Genomic DNA, 21,432 nt, shown 5'->3' with positions numbered 1-21,432 from the left:
ATTTATTTCACCTGAGGCTGTATTGTGGTTATACAGACCTGCAACGATGACTACCAGACCAGAAATCTGTATCATGTGGCCTCTGAAATGCTTAACTATTTAACCCCTGGGCATTACCATCAGGTGGAAAGGACTGCTCCGAATATGTATACAGAAGACAGCAATTGCATACTATAGATTTATCTATATTGGGTTACATGCACTCCAGGTAGTGAGACCTAGGTGTAACCCTACTATGCCAGGCTGGTCCAAAAATGTGCTTTGATACTATTTTATTATATACAGCACTGCTGTATATAAATGTATCAATGAAAAGATACTAGCAAAAACAAACAAATAAATAAAGAAATAATAATAATAATAATAATAATAATAATAATAATAATAAAAAAAAATAATGTAGATATCCCGAGACACCAGTAATTCCCCTGGTCACTTGTGTCACTGAGCAAATAGCCTTGTATGGACCCCCCTGGAGAACACATCACACACGCATTTCACCCTATACATGCAGGTTACTCGTCACTTGTAGTGAGTGAGACACAGACATTCTAATACTATCTGTCAATGAGAATAATACAATGATTTTATCTATGGAGAGCTACTGTATGTTCAGCTTATCAATACCGTCATGTCAGGTCCGTAGAAAGGAAATATAGTATAATTCAGTATAATTGTCCAAATAAGTGGGGAGAAATAATGCATTGTCCTAGTGATGCCAGGACACTGAGCTCCCCTGTAAATAATGTGTAGGAAGAATGATAGAAAACTAGCTAGACAGATTTATAGATAATAGAAAGAAAGATGGAACCATAGGGGTAAAGAATGTAGATAGATAGATATAGATAAATAGTAAGAAATGTGGATAGTAATTACTTTATTATATACCAATGATAGAAAGATGGAACCACAGGGGTAAAGAATGTAGATAGATAGATATAAATAGTAAGAGATGTGGATAGTAATTAAAGTTACTTTATAATATACCAATGATAGAAAGATGGAGCCATAGGGGTAAAGAATGGAGATAGATAGTTACTTTATAATATACCAATGATAGATAGATGGCGAGCTATAGATAGATACTTAATAGATGGCTATAAAGAAATATAGATGCAATACTTTATTTCTTATAGAAATGGTAGATTACTTTCTTCTTGGCAGATATATTATGTCTGAATCGAATGCATGTTATATAATATAAATCTAAAACTCTTTCTGTGCGACATTTCCCTTAGAATCTGATATAAGACATCAAATAAATATTATTCAAAGGAATAAACGTTATAATAAATGTCCAGAATGTTTCAGATGCTCTGAAGTCTGTGCATTGTCTCGGCGATCCTGGCACAGGGGTGGGGGTAATAGGTGCTTGTAGCTGAGCTCTGCCCATGCCTGTAGGATGCCTCTGTACACAGTCACATGGCAGCGATACCGCACCGGTTCTGCCCTGGAGCTGTGTATTATACCCGTACATATGGCAGCAGTGTAGAATACATGCCCTGTATGGTAAGTCACAGTCATGTTTCTATAGGATCGCTTAGTATATAGGTATGGTGTCTCTGCTCTGGCCGCAGCTGGCACATGTATGTAGATACACACCAATGGATCTTGGGGTTGGTAGAAGACATGCCAGGGACATGTATACCTATAGGCAATCCTGTGTCTGGGGCCCCCAGGGCCACTCTGAGGACCCCTCACTGCCAGCAGCAGGATGGCTCCCAGGGTCTGCACTGCTGCTGTCGGGGATGATGGATCACCGTGTCAATGTAAACGGCACAGGATTAATTTGTTCCAATGATTTCTCCTTAGCAGGAATGCCACTTATTTCCAACTCTCTCCACTTCCCTCATTTCCATAGAAAGCTTCTTCTAGGTGCAGGCGTCACCTGACACACCTAGGGGGCAGTGTGGCTCCTGGAGGTGCAATCCCCCCCATCACCTGCACAGGACACACTGGACCGGCGCCTGACTGCTCCAGACACACCGCCAGCCCAGCCCGTTTAACCATTTCATCTACTTATATAGCCTGCAGTCCGGTCAGTTTAAGAAGACATAGGCTCTTACATGCAAACACATACACATATGTACACACACACGTATACACATGTATGTATACAGATATAGTTATACACACACATTTATACACACATACACACGTGTGTATACAGATATATTTATACACACACACACACACACACACACACACACACACACACACATATATATATGTATATATATATATATATAAAAATATATATATATATATAAATTTATACAAACACATTTATACACTCACACACACACATATATAAATACACATATACAAACACATTTATACACACATATATACAGATATGTTTATACACATATACACACATATTTATATCCGCACACACATATATATTTATATATATACACATTTATACACACATACACAAATATTGACACACACACAGACACAGAAATATACACATAATACACTATACATACACAGACACAAATTGACACATCTACAAAAATAAAGAATACGCTCAGCTTCATATTTTAACACAAACATAGAAAATAATCTAGAAACACACACAGTGATAAATGTACTGGCACACACATGTAATACACAGAACAATACACATACTATATGCACACTGATACACAGAAACACCACTGACACATGCAGTATACAAACACAGAGATGCACACACTTTTTCTCACACACACACACACTTTCTCTCTCTCTCTCTCTCTCTCTCTCTCTCTCACACACACACACACACACACACACACACTTTCTCTCTCTCTCACACACACTTTCTCTCTCTCTCACACACACTTTCTCTCTCTCACACACACACACACACACACACACACACACTTGAATAGGTGTGAACACAGTCTCCATCATCACACTGGGCAGGATAAGTGAAGGTTATTGCTATCTGTTGTCACCTTGTATTTTGAAGCAGCATTGCCTGTAGAATTTGACCTCTTTAAAGCCTCCAGCCATTAACTGGTTAAGCCAGGGTGCTCCTCCTGTTCAGAGGACCTTATTGTACCTGGGCACATTTCTAGCAGCAGGAAAGCCCTGGGATGGAGGTGTCAGAGGACAGGGGCTCAGATGGAGATACCTACTGAAAAGTGTCTGAGAAAGATTAATAGGAGGTGTCAGGGATGGGAAAGCTCAGATTTGCTCTACATTCCTAACAGCTCCAGATGAATTACTGATGATCCTCCCCATCCCTATCATTAGACACTACATCAACCCCAGCACTTATCTGCAATCTAGAATTCCACATAGCTTAAGAAAACAATATTAGATTGGAGAAGTATTTAGTAGGGATATAATTGGAGAAGTGTAAGGGAATTACAGTCACTGTGTTAACACTGCAGCCACTAACTCAATTGCCTTGTCCAGTGCAGCTCTGCTCCAGTCCACACAGCACAGCATCCCCCTCCTCACTATATACAGACGTTACATGTGCAGATAATGGATGTGGCTGCTGACTGCTGCACTGGAGCTCATCTATCCCAATGCAATGTCAGGATTAACTTTCAGAGAAGACAACTCCTGCTTTATTATTATTATTATTTATTATTATTAAAGTGCCATTCATTCCATAGCGCTGTACATATGATAAGGGGTGCACATACATAATACAGACAATTGCACTAATCATAACCAAGACGAGTTACAGACTGGTACAGAAGGAGAGAGGGCCCTGCCCGTGAGGGCTTACAATCTACATGGTATGGGAGAAGGAAGCATGTGCATCTAAAATTAAAGGGGATGTCTCACTACAGCAAATGGCATTTATCATGCAGTTAATACAAGGCACCTACTAATGTATTGTGATTGTCCATATTGCCTCCTTTGCTGGTCTGATTCATATTATCATTGCATTATGCACTGCTCATATCCAGGCGCAGAGACCAGGTGGCTGAGACGGGAGCTGCTGCGCATGGCTGTGTGCACCCACGGTCCCAGGAAAAGTACAGTGTGCAAGCATGACCACCTCTGCTGGATTGTGGGGTGGCCGTAACCTCTGGATACAAGCAGTGTATAATGTGATGGAAAAATGAATCCAGCCAGACAGTATGTGTCTTGTATTAAGTTTCTCTACATGATAAATGCCATTTGCAGAAGTGAGACGACCCCTTTAATATAATTGTATCACAGGGATTATGAAATGGTAATCATTGTCCATCATTTATTACTCTGATATTACTGTACTATAGTTTTTGCTATAACCCATTGCATATATTGTTAGCCATTCTTATAGCACTGACATAGACTACAGCACTGTACAGAAATTGAGCTGACATTCTCTTTGTCCCCTGTGGGGCACACCATCTAATTTCTCTATTGCTAGGATTCACACCATTTATAGGGCCAGTTTCATATGAAGGCAATTAAACAGGGCATGGTTTTGAAATGGGTTTAGAAACCAGAGAACCAGAAGAAATCCCACGTGATACTCAGTGCAGATGTGGCCCCACTGCAACAGCCTTACGTGATAGAATATCACAAGTGACAAAGGCATTATTACTAGCAGCCAAGAAACAGAACACAAGATGAATAGAAATAGCAGTAATAATATTATAATATATCTTAAAGGGGTTGTCCCACAATATAGATTCTACAGTTTTCAAACCAGCACCTGGATCTGAATACTTTTGTAACTGCATATAATTAAAAATCTAGTATAGCCGCTGAGCTATTCAGTGAAATGTATCTGTACAGCGCCACCTGCTGTTTGCTCTTTTTCTAATTCCTCTGTCCACCTCACTGAGGTGCATGCACAAGTTCAGTTCCACCAGCTGCAGCAGAAAGGACATTCCCCCTGAGAAAGGCCATTGGTCCTGAGCAGCTCCTAGCAGAGCATTTGTAGCAGTAAGTGGGGCGAGCTCTGGTCCTGGCTTTGTGAGAGAGGGGGCGTCACGTACTATATTATGTCTGATTTACATTCTTTACATGAATACAGTATTTTATACTTTCTGTAAAGAAGCCCCAAATTAACATTCTCATTGAAAGCTCATTTACAGGTCTTCAAGCTGGGAAGAAACTTCTAGTAATTAACCATTTTGCCTTATTTTGTGTCAGGACTATGATGTAAGGCTCTGAAAACGTCCCATTTCCTGAACTACGCAGAATACTTGGTGGATTAAGCGGTGGCCAATTAAGAGATAACTGGAGGTACTGTAAACTTTTCCTGAAGTCAACAGCTTGGAAAGTGTTATTCAAGGGCTAATGTGCAGCATGTGGAGGCCTAGCCTGATGATATTTACTATCATTATCACTAGAATGTGATTATACACAGAATTACAGGACAATTAGCAATGTCCAGAGCTTATCACCCCGATCACTGTGTGTCCTATCCTCTCATTAGTGGTTATTGATGCTGGTTTCCATCTCTTCCTCACTGGTCCACACTCTGCTATAATCATTATTATCTTTCTTCTTATTTCAGCATAATTCAACAAAAGATGAATTATTTCGCTGTGTGAAGTATTTCCCCACTTCTTTACCTGTCTTCTCCTTCCCATTCCCTCTGTTACCTCTATAGCCACTTTTTTTTTTATTTTTTACTTTGTGATACAAAGTGGCCACATTGGAAGGTCCGATGCAGCGCAACAGCCATTCCCTGTGATATTACGCAGTGGAAAACCCAATAGGCTTGCGGTTCTGACATGGTGCCAGCACTGCATGTTTCTGGCACTGGCAGGGTTTGGGTGACATTTATAGAATTGATTACCTGAGAGGTATAAAACGATGAGTTTTGCACTGCACTACCATTAGCAACCTGCCTTCATGGTGGCGCTATGTATTTCATTTCCCAAAGATAACTGAATCAAGCTGTCCGAGAATAGAAAATGGTAGAAAGACCGCTTGTCCGGCGCTGCTTGTGACAATTCAAACCTGCAAGTTTCTACTATTTTCTATTCTCAGATACCTGTTATTCTGAAGATTCCTCCTAGTGAGGCAATACAGAAGAAACCGCGGCTGCAGCTTGACCTATGCCGTTTGCTGGTCGGTGAGAAAAATTACCAGCAAATCTCTCTACAGTGGTTGTGGCTCCTCACAACCTCTTATGGTAAACGTACCCTAATATCTACCTTTATGTACGACCAACTGACGCGTGCGGCGCTGCCTCCTCTTGCTTTAATTTTACACTTTGAGCAACTAGCCATTGATTTTTCCCCTTCAAAACTTTAAACCTAATAAAATTTTTGTAAAATTTTAACTGCTAGATATATCTTTCGGGCATGACGACCAATAATGTGCATTTGTTTATCAAGCCCTTCACTCCAGAAGTCCATTGGGCTTTATGACATTTTGGGCTTATTTTCTCACCAAATTTGAAGCAAAATGTCAGTTTTGAGAAGTGGGTGGGAAAGTAGCCATGGCGTTTTTTGAGCTGATTAACCTACATTTATCATCTGCGACTGTCTCAATCTTACTCCGGTAAAAAGGTGGCGTTGAAAGTGGAGTAAAATCCTAAGATGGAAGTAACATAGTAACATAGTAACATAGTACATAAGGCCGAAAAAAGACATTTGTCCATCCAGTTCGGCCTGTTTTCCTGCAAGTTGATCCAGAGGAAGGCAAAAAAACCCTGTGAGGTAAAAGCCAATTTTCCTCACTTTAGGGGAATACAAAATTCCTTCCCGACTCCAATCAGGGAATCAGAATAACTCCCTGGATCAACGACCCCTCTCTAGTAGCTATAGCCTGTAATATTATTACACTCCAGAAATACATCCAGGCCCCTCTTGAATTCCTTTATTGTACTCACCATCACCACCTCCTCAGGCAGAGAGTTCCATAGTCTCACTGCTCTTACCGTAAAGAATCCTTTTCTATGTTTGTGTACAAACCTTCTTTCCTCCAGAAGCAGAGGATGTCCCCTCGTCACAGTTACAGTCCTGGGGACTTAAAGATGCACCAAATTGATAGACTTAAAGATGCACCAAATTTATAAACTTGAAAAACAAAACATGATGTGGTCCAGCTTCCAACAAAAGACTGCAGCTTTATTGTACTGCGGTAAAATCCAAAGATGTATCACATGCAACGTGTACGCGTTTCAGACCATTAATAAACTTCGGTCCTTACTCAGGACATGTCATAAGTAAGGACCGAAGTTTAATTGTCCGAAACGCCTAGACTTTGTATCTGATACATCTTTGGATTTTACCGCAATACAATAAAGTCTTTTGTTGGAAGCTGGACCACATCATGTTTTGTTTTTCAAGTTGACTTACGTTGGGTCCGCGCTTCCTATGGACAGACACAGGTGAGCGCTGCATTATTCTACTTTTGGAATGACTAAATTCATCAAACATTGTGCAACATTTGATAAATGTCACAACTGACGTTAATAATTCTCCTCCCTCGGCCTCAATATGGACGGTGATACATAAGTATTCGATGTTATTAATATTCCGTGCCATAGATTGCACCATTTTCCAACCATCAACCACTTGTAGGGAGGTTATATGGTCTTGTATATGGCAGCCTACGGAGCATGCTGCAAACTGTACGTCGGCCTTAAAAAATTACATTCTGCCATATTATGCCGGCCTCCATAGAAATACCACTGTATTTGGGATCCATATTACAGAGAAAATGTAACCAAAAACCTATGATGTCCACATCTATGTTTATTTAGATGCCTGATGGCTCAGATCTTCAATACTCAATAGGAATCATGTGGTTAAAAAAAAGCATAAAGTGAAAAACAAAGAAACTTTAGTTGCAAAAGTAGAAAATATTTCAGTGGGCTGTGGCTGTATGAGATTGTATGCCATGATTGATTGTGTGTCTTTAGACTGGGTGACAGTGACTATACATCAATGTATCATTTCTTATCACAGCAGATAATATCGTGACCCAGCTGATAATGGAGGAGGGGCCTAGAAAATTGGACGCCTGGGCTTCCTTAACCCTTTGACGAACGTGAGTGTCCAGCCAGGGAAAGCAGGATGAAGAATGTTCTGTCCCCTGTTCCAAAGCGAAGCGCAGATATTGCAGCCCCACGTCATTTGTCTCGGGGTTATCTCAACGTGACGGATTAAACTGGAGCTCTGGTTTGAAGTGAGAAGTGATTGCTCTCCAGGCAGGGCAAACATGAAGGGTTAAGATCTAAGTGTGGACAGATGCTTTAAGTCAGACCAACAGCTCAGGCCCAGGCAAGATTAATGCTACCTTTAATTTGTTTAGAGAGACCTTGCAAACAAATTCTCACTCTGCAATGGGATAGAATAGTGCAGGCCAACGGGAAAGGATACAAGGAGAAGGGTATCAGGACATGTGAACAACGAGGAGAGCAGGTTTGTACCTCCGGACTTACAAGACTTTGTAGTTTTGTGTCCATATTTGCCCCTTGGGGCGTCATGTGCATGGCCTAGGTGTACAGCGCCCATAGGCATGGATGAGGCCATAATGTACCTCCATAGGACTCCCATTACATACCGTTTGCCTTCGCTAGTGACCTTTGTTCACTGTACTAGAATTTTTTGGGAGGTCTGAAGAACATGTTTTTACAAGCAGAAGGCACAGCACAGCTATCTCTTCTCCCAGTGACCTCAATTAAAAAAAAAACTAGGGAAAAAAATATCTTAAAAAAATAAATAAAAATAGGCAGTGATTTTTAAGAAGGCTTCAGGTAAGGGTATTAAGGACACAGCCTTGGCCATGATATATAGAAATTCACAAAGAGAATGCAACAAAACCTAGTTTTAATAAATTCAAGAATATACTGAGATTAAGGCCTCATGCACACAGTTGTTGTTTTGGTCCGCATCCGAGCCGCCGTTTTGGCATTACCACGTTGCCGAAGCAAAAGGGGCACCCAGAGTCTTTATGTAATGTGGACCCATAGGTACTCTGTGTGCCGCCATATGATACATCTGCTGCTTCTAGGTGACAATATATCCCATAGTATCTTAAGAGGTGTAATATAAAGATCCTGGGCCCTAATGCTGGTGTCTTCTTATGTGTCCTGCCATCTCTGTGCCCTCTATAGTAGCTACGTCCCTGAGTACCTCTCTATGTGTTTCCTACAGGACGTTACCGGAGCAGACACCCCCTACTTTAATCTCCACGAACATAAAGACAACCAGCCAGGACACAAGAGACCTCTACAGTCATCAGAATGACAACAAAAACTGCGCAGGAGGTAAGCCTATCTTTGTGTGTCATATTTACCCTTGCATAGCCACCTTAAACTACATTCTTTTCTAAGCCATTCTAGACATATCCAGAGATAGGAGTGTGTCACGGTATAACTGCTGCGTGCCTACCATGAGGCTCAGTGGCATACGATTCTTGGGACAAAGCAGAAAACTGTTGCCTCGGAGGGCCTCCTTTTACTGACTGCATTTGATTTATACAGGCAGCGATTGGATTCGGCAGCTACTAAGCTAAAAAGGAATGTCCTGTACATGGAGTTCAGACAGCTGTGTCACATTGATAAAGATGTAATTAGTGTGTGGCTGGATTTGGTATTATTATAGAATAAAGACAATATGAAAGGTGGAGCGCGAGAGTAACTACAGCCATAGACTCCTGTGCAGCTGTTGTCTGGCCCCACAGCACAGAGGGCCCAAAGGACATAGTAACCTATAGTAACATAGTTTGTAAGGCTGAAAAAAGACATTCATCAGGTTCGGCCTGTTATCCCGTAAAGTTGATCCAGAAGAAGCAAAAAAAAAAAAAAAGTGAGATAGAAACCAATTTCCCTCATTTTACAGGAGAAAAATATTTCCTGACTCCAATCAGGCAATCAGAATAACTCCCTGGATCAACGACCCCTCTCTAGTAGCTATAGCCTGTAATATTATTACTCTCCAGAAATACATCCAGGCCCCTCTTGAACTCTTTTAGTGAATTCACCATCACCACCTCCTCAGGCAGAGAGTTCCATAGTCTCACTGCTCTTACCGTAAAGAATCCTCTTCTATGTTGATGGAGAAACCTTCTTTCCTTTGGACATAGAGGATGTCTTCTTGTCACAAAAAAATTAAAAGTTTATTTAACGTGGAATGGAGACATACTATGGCATCCACAGAAACCTATGTGGCCATACCGTAGCCCAAATGCATGCAGAGGTTTGGTTTTTAGTCTTGCTTCTGGTGGCAAGTACCTTCTTTAAAAGGAAGCTGAATTTTGATTCCATGGTATTGCTATAACAGCCTTAGAGCATGTTCTAAGAACCTGATGTTCATTTTTAAAGATGAGCAAATCAATTCTCAAATTCATTCTAGCACATTTTTCCAAAAAGTTCTGATTCTAAGACAGAGGGAGGGAGCGAGAGAGAATTTTTTATTTTATTATTTATTCTGACCAGAGTTGAATCAGATGGCCAATTTTCAGAAAAAATTAAGCAAATATAGATTCATGTGGATGTGCTGTCCGTGTCTTTTTGTCTACAATTATGGCATTTTTAAAAGACAAAACATATCCTATTTGGTCATTTTTTTCCTCATTTACCTCGCCATATCCAAAAAGAACAAAACAAGAAAAACTTTGTTGTTATTGCCTATTGTTCTCTGGAGACAGTGCTAGTACCATTGTCCCTCTGTATCCAGGTAAGATTTTCCATGGACAGGGCAATCTGATCAATGTCCACATATTTTATACTAAAAGGATGGCAGATGTTACAGGGTCATACCTTGCACGATGCCTTCATTTTTCTCACTCATAGTAACATTCTTCACATAGCATTTAAAAGTATTCTGTACTTTTAAGGATTGATGATATATCCCTAGGATATGACATCGATCCTGTGATCCGTGGGGGTCCAGCCACTGGGGCTACCATCAATCACAAGAACAAAGGGGCTGTGATGCTTGGCCCCTTTTCTTCTTGTGATTGGTGGGGGTTCCAGTAGGTGGGCATTCATGTCGGTAGATGCCATGAGTCTTTAAAAGTACAGAACGTCTTTAATAAAAAAAATGACCACAAAATATTATACCTTAAACTATTACTTTTACTGCAACAACCTTTCTTAGTGCGGATAGAATTCAGAAAAATTGGATCTTGTGGGAAATTGTAGTGAGCAGGACAGAATACCCCATTTACACAAAGCTATCTTTTAAAAAAATATTAAGCGCCATGGTGCACAGAGCTGTAATACAGCACCTGTAAGGCGTTATTTTACCTCTGTATGCCTACAATTGTATAAGGATTATATACAGATATAAAAATGCTGCATTAGGGGGCTTTCACACATGTGCTTTTTTCTGCACTTTTGTGTTTCTTTGCCTCAGCCTTTTTTTGCTGTAAAAACGCCAGCTCCAGATGTTAGTTGATGGTCTATGGGAAATATGAAGCAAGCGTTTTTTGTGCTACTGGCATTTTCATTTATTTAGATAGTATTTTTTGGTCTGTCTGACTTCTTTTTAAAAATACAGCGCGCTGGAGCTCTATGCATTTTATAAGGCATTTTCACATCACTTTTATAGGGAAGAAAAATCAACATAAAGAAAATAATACTGTGTGCAAAAAAATGCTAGCGAAAAACACAGCAAAAAAAAAAAACACACACGGCAAAACAGCTTAAAAAAACACTGGAGCCCAATGAATGTGTGTGGGGACCCTAATATAGGAAAAAAAAAAAAAGAAAAAAGAATTGCTTCCAGGGGAATATACCTCAAAAATATAATGATATAAGAACACTGCATGTGCCATCCTCCAGGAAAAAGGAAAAAATGTCCAGCTCTTCTAAAACTTTATCCTGTAGCTCCTGTACACGGCTCTGCAATGTGCATCATCTTTGCACTATTTTGTTACATAAGTGGTTTCCTTAAAAGCTATGAAATGCCTCATGCCCCTGTTTTTTTTTTGTTTTTTTTTTGACAATGCTGAATCACTTTAGGAGACAAGCACCTAAAAATGTAAAAGACAAAATTACATATAGAAACTCCCAAAACGACTTTTTTTTTTTTTAGCATTATTCCACCATATGAAGATTGTTTATGAGATATGCAATACATATTTGATAAGTAAGGAGGGCCATTGAGACCCCTACAGATTATGAGAATTGGTGCCCCATGTTCTCCGTCGTCTTTCTCCCTAATGTAAAGCACTTCCAGGGGCAGCTAATATTAGCTGGTTTCTTACATGTTATAGCTCCCAGTTCTTTCACATGTAGAGAATACAAGCTTAAGATGAGAGGGTATCATCTGCCATTCCTTAGATAACATCTTGGAATATGATGCCTACACTTGGGTATCACCTGAAAACTTCTACAACAGCATGCTGAGGAGGAATGACATTTTAGCTTAGGATTTCCTACATATTATTCATTAGAGGGCATTTCTGAAATCTTGTGCAGAGGACAACTAGTGGACAGTGGGCATTCGGTTTCCTTTTTTAAACTGTATTTATACTGTTTTGCGGATCAGCAAAACACGGATGCTGGCCCGTCTGCATTCTGCAATTTGCGGACCACACATGGTGGACACTATCATAGAAAATACCTATTCTTGTCTTGAATTGTGGACAAGAATAGGACAAGTTCCAACTATTTTTGCGGGGCTGCAGAACAAAACTACGGATGAGGGCAGCACACGGTGTGCTGTCCACATCTTTTGTGGCCCCATTAAAATTAAGGGGTCCACACCCGTTCGGCAAAATTGCGGAACGAGTGTGGATCGGTTCATACGGCCGTGTGAATGGGTCCTAAAGGCGTCTGTATATTCATATGGTTTTCATGCATATGCCAGTGCCATATATACAAAAGACACTCCTTTTTCACTCCTAACTTATACCTATTCTGAGCAGCGCTTTTTTTAGTCTTTTTTTGGGGGTTTTTAGTTAATTGTGAAAGGTGCCCACCTCACAACAAAGACCGCAGTGCAATTAGTGAACATTGATTCAGGACTGCCATTTTGTTGCAGATTGGGTGTTATTTTGTCTTTTAGTTTTTTATTTTTTATTTTTATTCAGTTTTTCTTTTTGTTTATTTAGTTAGGATCGGGTGTATTTGTATATTTGTCACTGTATTTTATCTGTAAAATATATACCGTATGTCCGCTGTGCTTTTGTAGAAGACTCTCCCATGAACATGCGCCCTCAGCTTGAGCGAGCATGCATGTTTAAATGATCCAACTTTGGGTAAAAGCTTATTTTAGCTTTATTCTAACATGTTGGTTAAAAAATCCCATTTGTGCACCAGGGAAACTTAGCGCCTACCCGTTTCAGATGTGAGGTGTGTCCTTAATCATGGAAGGATATCCCATGCAGGAACAGAAGTGTCTGGCAGTGGCTTAGTCCCCTGTTCCATAGAGAAGACATGCACCGTCAGGTGAGCTGAGAGTGCACGTATAAGAGACGTGGGGAGAAATAGTTGTCGGTTGAATGAACATTTGACTGAGGGCTACCTAAAGTGTACTTCACCTTAAAGGAACACTAAATCTACAAAGGTATGCTAAAAGAAAACAAGAAACATAGTTGTTCTCATTGTTTGTCAGTCAGCAAACAGTCTTGTAGAAATACTGAAGATAACACAGGGGTTAATCACCTACTGAACTGCTCCATTATTATGGACAATGGTTGTGGAACCACTGTGCCAACTAACTGGTTTGATGTTGGGCGTTGTCCTGGCAGTTCCCTGGTATTCACCCTTTAACTCCTATACAGGGATCTGGAAATCGCTGCAGGAAAGCCATCTCTTGGAAGAGTCCCAGTGTAGTTGGCAGCTGACACAACAAGTCGGAATCACCAGTGCAAAGCACAGGAAGCACAAGCAAGATGATAGACAGAACCAGACAAAGAACTGTCAGGACACAAGAAAATCCAACGCAAAACCGGGACAGAACCAGACTGAGGAAAAACAGACTTCAGGACACAAGTCAGACTTAGCAGACACATGCACAGAAACCTGAACTAGTCACAGAACTCTTGTGACACTTTTTTATTCTTTATTTGGCTGCTGGTTTTAAGGTATAAATATTATTAATGTCTTTGGCAGATTAGACCTCCAATTAGTCTCCTGTCGTTTAGGACTACTTTTTCTGAGTGTTTCTGTATACAATATGTATATTACTATGATTCTAATTTTGTATTGATGTCTTCATTTAGGATACTTTGGAAATAGAAAAAAAGAATGAAAATACAGAGATCCCCTACAATGTTGACCATTCCTTCTACTTGTCATGGAGTATATATGCAACTGGATATCAGTAACTGAAGAGGATGAGTTATTGTAGTCAGGTAGGATTCTACGTGCAGAAAGTCTTTGCTTAGCATCCATATAAGTTTAAATGGGTTCTCTAATGATTTACTTATATGACCCTTCAACGTAAGAGTTGGATTGGTTGCGTCTAGCAAATGGAACCACTGCCAGTTCTGCTCCCTATTAAACAGGACGACTATGAAGGCATTTCCATCTTACATACGAGAAGTGAAATTGAGTTTCACTCATTTTTAGTGATTCTGGAGCACATTCACTAATCAAACTTTTATGTTTCTGATTAAAGGCTCCTTTACTCAGGCCAACTGGCCAGGCAATTATTGGAAATAAGCTGTTCATTCCCAATAATTGCTTGATTGTTAGCAGAGATGAGAACTGCCTGTAAATCCTGTGATAGCTTATCTCCCATACAGTTTCGTTGTTTCTGGGCATCAGATCCCTGCTTCCCAAGAAGAATCTGCTGCCCAGAAATGATGGTTTTGGGTGCCACATCAACCAATGAATGAGCTCTTACAAATATTTCTTCCTGATATTCAGCCCAATAATTGTCCCATGTAAAGGGCCTTTATTTATAGCACTCTAAAATATTGCTCTGGTAATAAACCATTATGGAAGATGCAAGGTTCTTTTTTTGAGAATTATAGGAATTCAAAATTTGGTGAGAATTTGTTCCTTCCAGTCAATCGAGGGGTTGGTTGCTAAACACAGCTTATGCATAGTTATCGACTTAAAGGAGTTTTTCTACATGCTAAAGATGTGTCTCCCACTAGGAAGTATGATACAATAACAAAAGAAGGTAAGCACTATTATATGCAAGGTTAATCCCATGCTACTTTCAGTGCTGCAATACAGTCCTCCCAATCAGTCTTTGGTTTTCATGGCTGCAGTCGTGATGTGCCTGTATATCCCATGTGACCGCTGCAGCCAATCACAATATTGCTGATGCTTGTGATAAGTGCAGTGGTCATGTGGAGTATAGGGGCAAGTCACCGATGGCAGACTGGCAGAGGGGACTTTAGTATGGCACTGGCACTGATAGGGGATTCAACTGTTGAGTATACCTTGTTTTGCTATTTTACCAGAATTCCTATTGGTGGACGAATATTTAAATAAACTGAAAACACCTTTACTATGAAGCATTTCTGACTGCCTGCAGCCACCACTAGGGGATCGTACTGCATTTTGTTTCTGCATTGATCCATGTGTGGATTTTTTAATTTGCATGCATGTAAGATTTTGGCAGTGGATTTTCACAGAAGATTTCACTGCCTTTAGTGCAAAGGGGTTAAATCAGCAGGGAAATTCTTGGCAAATTGACAGCAAAATACGCTTGTTATACATGCTGATTTTGCTGTGCATTAGCAACAATTGATTGTATATTGGCTCTATCAGGAGAAATCTTGGAAGTTCAGTTGGGTCACAATGTTATTCCTTAGTAGTCCATCTTCCAGAGTGTGGACCTTCACCTCCTACAGCAGGTTCCTCGATGTGGAGGAGGGAGGTGCGATGGTGCTGGAGAACCTGCACCATTCTGCCCCTGTGTCTTACTGCCCTCCTATGCTATTACTTCTCTATTGTCTCAGTCTTTGGTAAAGGAAGAATCCTCCAAACTCTGCATAGTAGAAAGGAATGTAGGAAACAGAGCTATGTTCTCCTATATGTCGCGATAGGGCAGTGTAGATGATAGTTGTGCATGGGGCAGGCTGGGAACTTAAAGTGGTCCTGGAAAAAATACTAAAAGTTGCCCCTTTTTTATAGTCAGGTCCAAATTGCTGAAAGGCAGGGCCAATACAAGTAGGCGGGGGCATCAATACCATATTGTGGCACATTATACCAATCCAACAGAGCCAAATACCACAGTCCATCACAAAATACTGCCGCCAACAGCACAAAATACATCTCCAAAAACTTCCACTGGCTGACCACGAGGAGGGCTCAGACGGACCCTGGGCATCAGCCCACCGTGGAATTTCCTTGTAAGGTCTATGGCCAATCTGCCCCTGTAGTTGTGTTATGTATAAGTCCAATATGTCTTGTCATATAAATATAGGGACTCCATATCTCATATAGCCACCCCGCTCACCAATTAGGAGGGTTCACCACTCCATATATCAGTATAGCTAAGTACACTATGTAATATGCTACATATGATAATAGGGGCTGTGTATGTATTATTCTGTTGCTCCATATATAGTGTAGCCTATATTACTGTATGTGTATATACAATAATATATGTACCTACAGAACCGCACATATAGCTCTAGTGACTCAATAGTAGTGGTCGTCATACCATATATCATACAGCAGTACGTGCTGTTGTAGTCCTCTAGAAGTCTACAAGATGAAGGTAGTGAGTCAGGACCATTTTAAGTTCTCCTCCAACCCTGACAGCTGCTTTGTGGCACAAAAAAATCTGATCACATGCAGGTGGCCTCAGGGTGATGTCCCATATAGTCCTATATAGAGCCATGTGGCAGCCACTATGTGAGATATATAAATGATTGTAATATACGGTATGTATCTATTTATATATAAAGAAGGACGTATATATGTGTGTGTATGTATGTATGTATGCATGTTCTGCGATCACTCAAAAACGCAACCATCGATTTCAACGAAACTTGGTATACACATCCCTTGCTACCTGGAAAGAAATCTTGTGGGGGTCGCAGCTCTCTAGGACGTACCGTTCGTAAGATATTCCCCAAAAAATTTCCTGCATTAGCCAATACAAGTCTGCAAGTCTTTCTCTTCATATCCCAACTGCCATACACATGGTCACATGTCCCTTATCAGCCAATAGAAGCTCGCAGGCCCTTAGTCTCCACATACACACAGTTTTACTCCAGGTTTCCATAACAACTCAGTCATTTTTCTTCACTGCTGTAGGTCAGCTTTAGGCTAGGGCTACACGACGACATGGGGCACAACTACACTGCTACATGTGTCGCGCGACAATTTTTATAATGATAGTCTATGGTGTTGCACTGCGACATGTGACATTCTGTGACTGTGACAGTCGCGGACAAATCCATCTTGTTAGGAATTTTTGCAACTTTCATGTTGCTGTCACAGCATGTCACATGTCGCAGTGCAACACCATAGACTATCATCATAAAAATTGTTGAGACAAAATGTTGCGTGACACATGTTGTCGTGTAGCCCTAGCATTAAAGGGGCAGGGTGCTGTGGAGGTCACTATTAAAGGGGCAGGGCGCTGTGGAGGTCACTGTTAAAGAGGTGTTTATTGTGGATGTTACTGTTAAGGCGGCAGGCCGCTGTGGAGGTCACTATTAAAGGGGCAGACACCGTGGAGGTCACTGTTAAAGGGGCGGACACTGTGGAGGTCACTGTTAAGGGGGCAGAGGCCACTATTAAAGGGGCAACTGCTGTGGAGGTCACTGTTAAGGCATCAGGGTACTGTGGAGGTCACAGTCAAGGGAGTGGGGTGCTGTGAAACTCACTGTTAAAGGAGTTGGCTGCTGTGAAGGTCAAAGTTAAGGGGATGGGCTGCTGTGGAGGTCCCATTTTAAAGTGGCGGGGCACTGTAGGGAGGGGTCAGTGTTAAGGGGTGGGGGACTGTGGAGTTCACTGTTAAAGGGGCGGGGCGCTGTAGAGGTCACAGTTATGGGGGATACTGTCGATATCTTTTAACGACACACTAAAACATTAAATGAAATAAATGAAATATAACTGTGCGAAGCCGAGTCCTTCTGCTAGTATCATATATAAAAAACAATTATATAAATAATGATGTACCGTACTTATTTTGTATTGAAAGGCAAGTTTGATCATTCAATATATGTTAGATAATTGTCTTCTTTTCACTTTTAGATTCCTTTAACTAATCGAGCAGAGACCCCAGAGGTACAGATAGCCAAAGAACATATTTAAGGAGTTGTAAGTCAAAAAGTTGTGAAACATTGTGCAATGCATTCATTTTCCTGGGTCAACTAGAAGTTGACTATGACTTTTACGGTACTTTACAGACATACTTGTTCATAGAGCCTGCATTCTAGGAGCTCATCAGAAGGCATGATGAAACTCTGTAGGATGCTTGGATGGACGAGGCCTATTTATAAGGCAGAGAACACTTTTACTGGGCGCTATTAAATGTAGCAGCTGTAAATGACACTAATGACGACCATATGAACCACAGTGGTGTACTGAGGAAAAAGAAACTCACACTCTGCTTTATAAATAATATCACTGTACCAGTAACACTTTATTACACATTATGCCTTCATTGGGAGTCATTTGCTAGAAAACCATGCACATTACATACAGTAAGGGACTATTCAGGCTGTGTGGTCAAATTGCAGCATTGCCACAATTACCACAAAATAGTGCTAAAATGCAGTGGTTGTTGAGAAATCGCCACAAAATCAAGCATTTGGCAACAATTTCATGGTAATCATACCAATAAACAGTAATTTGACTGCACCATGTGAATAGACCACAAGGGTGAAAGGAAATATAGCAGCTGTAAGAAATGCTGCCAATAACCAGTATTGGAAAATCCTGTGATCATTCTACTGTGATGAATCGCTTAGTGGCAGGATATTTTAGGTCATACCCCCTCCGATGAAATATAAGTTTATAGGAATCCAGGCATATTCCAACAATATTTTGGTCTAGTGTGACCTTTCTCAAGCAAATCTGGTCCAGTTGGTGACAAGAGAGAGGAACAAGGGGGGCATGGCCACCAATAGACCGGATCACCATGCACATCTTGTTCCTCTTTCCTGTCCCGAATTGAACCAGATTTGCTTGACAGTGGTCACACTGGACTGAAACATCGCTTGAATATTAGTGATGAGCGGCAGGGGCTATATTCGAATTCGCGATATTTGACGAATATTTTGTAGAATATTCTTCATATTCGTCATATATTCGCGAATTCGCGAATTTGAGATTATTTTATTGAATTCAAAAAATCGGCAATGTAAAAATCGCATAATGCGAATTCGTAACGTTGAATGCAGGCGTGGGTCACTTTGGATACATTTTTCAAGCTGCTAGAAGTTTCATGAGTTTCTCCTGAGACTGGAGAAAATGGTTGGCACGGCAGAACATTAGAATAGCTTTAGATGCAGATAAAATCAAGTGCTCCAATATATTCGCGATTGCACTAATCGGCAGTGATTAGAATATTTTTTCGCACTACGTGGAACTTCACATTTTAGCAGGTCTGACTACAAATTACTGATTGGTGCACTAAGTATTGTTGTAAACTTGACATTGCTTCCTTCTCATTGTCCCACACGCAAGAAGCACAGAGGAATCATATGTTCAGATGGAAAAAAATGCTGAATATTCGATATAACGAATACATAGCACTATATTCTAAATATTCGCAAATTTTCGATGTGGCGATATTCGCGCTAAAAATTCGCTATTCGAATATTCGTGCTCAACACTATTGAATATATGTGGCTTCCTACAACTTGTATTTCATTGGAGGGGGTATGACCTAAATACCCTGTCACTAAGTGATTCATCATAGCAGAATTAGCACTGACTGCATGAACATAGGTGTGCCTTGGATTTTCCTATACTCCAGTACGAATTGAAAAATCCTTCCACTGGCACCATTTTATATTCAAGAACTCTAACTCCCATTCTTCTTTCTTTTTGTTTCAAATTGACCTTATTTGCAGTTTTCTCTTATCCCCCATGCTTGAATCTTACTTCCTGGTTTATCATGTGACTGCTGTCCCATCATGCCTCAGGGCAGTGAGATGTGTACTGACATCAGCAGGACATGTGACGCCTACCAGTTCATTTCCACATCTTCAAAATGTTCTGTGTAACTGGATTTATAACAGACACAGCTTGTGCTAATGTCCATCATTTGTTAGAACAGAATTCATCATTATGTATCTGTCTGTCTATTATCTATCTGCCTGTCCATCCATTCATAACCGACACTGTAACAGACATGTAACTGACACTGCACATAGAGGAATGGTTATTGAAGGGAAGGAAAAGAAGCGCTGTGAGCGTGTGCGTCCTCTATTACAAGGCTCCACTGCAGGACATAACCAACAGCAAATGAAAATCGAAAGGCTAATAACTGTAGAATAAGGGTTAATGCACACGACTGTATGTATTTTGCGGTCTGCAAAACACGGATCCACAAAAAATACAGATGACGTCCGTGTGCATTATGCATTTTGAGGAACGGAACAGCTGGCCCCCTAAGAGAACAGTCCTATCCTTGTCTGTTATGGGGACAGTAATAGGACGTGTTCTATTTTTTTGCGGAACGAACATACGAACATGCGGAAATGGAATGGATATGAAGTAACTTCTGTTTTTTTGCAGACTTATTGAAATAAATGGTCTGCAAAAATAAAACGGACTGGATACGGAAGGAAAATGCATTTGTGTGCATGAGCCCTAAGGCAGTTAATAAATGGGGATATTTGGACGAGATACATTTATATTAGTGGCACAACCCCTTTAAGCCAAGGAGTGCGGTTCAATTTCTCCTATCACATACTGCCATAGTCATACGTGGATTTGCAATGCAGTTTTTGGCTACATGGTAAGTACATGTGAATCACATAAAAACATGTTCTTCATTTGTTCTTCATGGCAAAAAATTCCCCAAAATGTATGTGTCCACCTTTCCATTCAGTCCTCCATCTCTTCCTGTGGGGGTATCTCCATTTTTGACACAGTTGCGGGTCCCAAAGGCGGGATGGTATGAATGTCTATGATGAGAATATCCTTTAGAGTACATAAGAAAGTTCCAGGCAGTAGTTTCTGATATGGAAAATCTCCACTACTCTTTCAAGAACCCATCATGTTTATTAAAATGGGAAATGTGCAGTCATTTTCCTAAACTGTGACAGACAACTATCTACTGATCATTTTTTTTATTTTATTAGAATTTACCAATACAACAAGAAACTGAAAAATAAGTACTGCAAGTCCCTATTCCATATTTGTTTGGCCTGACAACTACAGTCCAGCTGGCATGCATTAAAAGGGTTAACTTGCAATGGAAAACTGGAGCCTCATAAGTTTTCTTCTAATGCCTAGTCCACACCATGATTATTTATGCTGCAGTGATGAAATGTCTCCCTTTAAAGTGGCAGGCACTGAAAGGCTTACAGTTTTCTGCAGGAAGCACTGTGCTGGTAGAAGAATGCAGCCTTTAGTAAATAGACCTATACTTGGTCGAAACCGCTCTTCTCTGACACTTTCTCTGAATCCCTGGATTAGTCAGC

At 40.5% G+C, this 21,432-nt stretch overlaps 1 long non-coding RNA gene across 6 annotated transcripts in view; it reads left to right on the top strand.

The window, feature by feature from the left end:
• Positions 1 to 21,432, top strand: part of LOC120985971 — an 83,034-nt gene that overhangs the window by 7,636 nt on the left and 53,966 nt on the right. For all 6 annotated transcript variants that reach the window (XR_005775622.1, XR_005775620.1, XR_005775619.1 and 3 more), the window contains exons 2-6: positions 5,098 to 5,190; positions 7,875 to 7,953; positions 9,063 to 9,175; positions 14,083 to 14,214; positions 18,029 to 18,094. This is a non-coding gene — a long non-coding RNA (uncharacterized LOC120985971). The remainder of the gene's footprint in view (positions 1 to 5,097; positions 5,191 to 7,874; positions 7,954 to 9,062; positions 9,176 to 14,082; positions 14,215 to 18,028; positions 18,095 to 21,432) is intronic.

The sequence above is a fragment of the Bufo bufo genome, chromosome 1 (genome assembly GCF_905171765.1).
Source record: "Bufo bufo chromosome 1, aBufBuf1.1, whole genome shotgun sequence".
Lineage (NCBI taxonomy): Eukaryota > Metazoa > Chordata > Amphibia > Anura > Bufonidae > Bufo > Bufo bufo.
Note: the sequence above shows the minus strand (reverse complement) of the source record. Positions and strands in the feature narration are given on the sequence as shown.